Source organism: Petaurus breviceps, unplaced genomic scaffold (assembly GCF_028583685.1).
Source record: "Petaurus breviceps papuanus isolate PSGF00001 unplaced genomic scaffold, PetGlider_PUasm1.0 188, whole genome shotgun sequence".
NCBI lineage: Eukaryota > Metazoa > Chordata > Mammalia > Diprotodontia > Petauridae > Petaurus > Petaurus breviceps.
Genome location: NW_027185804.1, coordinates 9044530 through 9045341, shown reverse-complemented (window position 1 = coordinate 9045341; position 812 = coordinate 9044530).

The window sequence follows — 812 nt, the reverse complement described above, 5'->3', positions numbered from 1 at the left end:
GGGGGGGGGGGGGGGGGGGGGGGGGGGGGGGGGGGGGGAGGAAAAGAAGAGGGAGAGGGAGATAGAATGAGCCTAGAAACAGGGAGACCAATCAGGAGTCTATAAGAGAGATGATGAATGCCTGAACAAGGAAGGTGACTCTATGAAACAAAAAATATGAATGAATATAAGGAGTGTTTTAGAGATAGAAGGCACAAGACTTGTGAACTGAATGGCCCTAGGGAGTGAAAGGAAGAGGAGATTCCAGGATGATTTAAATTTACAAATCTGGGTGGCTGGGAAGCTTGGTGGTTCTCTCAAAAGAAATAAGTTTGAAAGAAGAACAGGCTTATGGGAAAGATGATTTCCATTTGGGATGTGAAAACATTGAGGCAGTGACAAAACATCCATGTTGAGATAATCTAATGGGTTATTGGCAATGCATAGCTGGTGTTCAGGAGATACCTTAGGGCTGGATATGTGGATTTCAGGGTCATCTGCATAGAGTTGCTAAGTGAACCAATAGGGATATATAATAATCTTGCAAAAGACCTCTAGAATGAGCAATCAGTGAAGTGGCAAGAGAGTCTTCATAGAAAACTTTAATGATGCTTTCTTTCCCTTTTTACACAGCTCATTTAGTAATCATTTGCTAACTTGTGGCATCTCTTATATTGTTTTTTTGTTTATTTGTGTGTGTGTGTGTTGGCTAGCCAGTGGGACTGTAAGTTTCTTAAAGACAGTGACTTTGCCTGTATCTTTGATAGTAACCCTTAACACAAATCTGTGCTCAGAAAGAATATTAAATAAATGCATACAGTGAAATATCTAGT